Source organism: Diadema setosum, chromosome 17, assembly GCF_964275005.1.
Source record: "Diadema setosum chromosome 17, eeDiaSeto1, whole genome shotgun sequence".
Taxonomy (NCBI): Eukaryota; Metazoa; Echinodermata; class Echinoidea; order Diadematoida; family Diadematidae; genus Diadema; species Diadema setosum.
The window spans coordinates 33,636,200-33,636,618 of record NC_092701.1 but is presented as its reverse complement, the minus strand read 5'-3'; positions in this window follow the sequence as shown (position 1 = coordinate 33,636,618).

Here is a 419-nt window from a genome sequence, read left to right as displayed (position 1 = left end):
CTCTAACGTTACTTTTATCCCAAATGATTGCTTAAGCTCTGAAAAAAAAAAATGCCGTCCTTCTTTTATAATCGCATATAACAAATGACGATTAGGTGGCTCAGTCGGTACGTGTCTGATGCCTTGTAGTGACATGGCGCTTACTCGAGGCCCAGTATAAAGACATAAGTGAACAATGTTCAGTGTTTTGAAATACGTTTTCTCTCTCCCTCTACCCCCGCCAGTCTCTCTCTCTCTCTCTCTCTCTCTCTCTCTTTACTCACCATCGTGCTCTCAGCTTGTTTCCTTCTTGTTTGTAGTGGTGCTTGTCAGCTCTGATAGTAATAGTTTCAGTTGAGTCACTTTCCCTGTTACCATGTTACATATTAAAGGACAAGTTCACCTTCATTAACATAAGGATTGAGAGAATGTAGCAATAT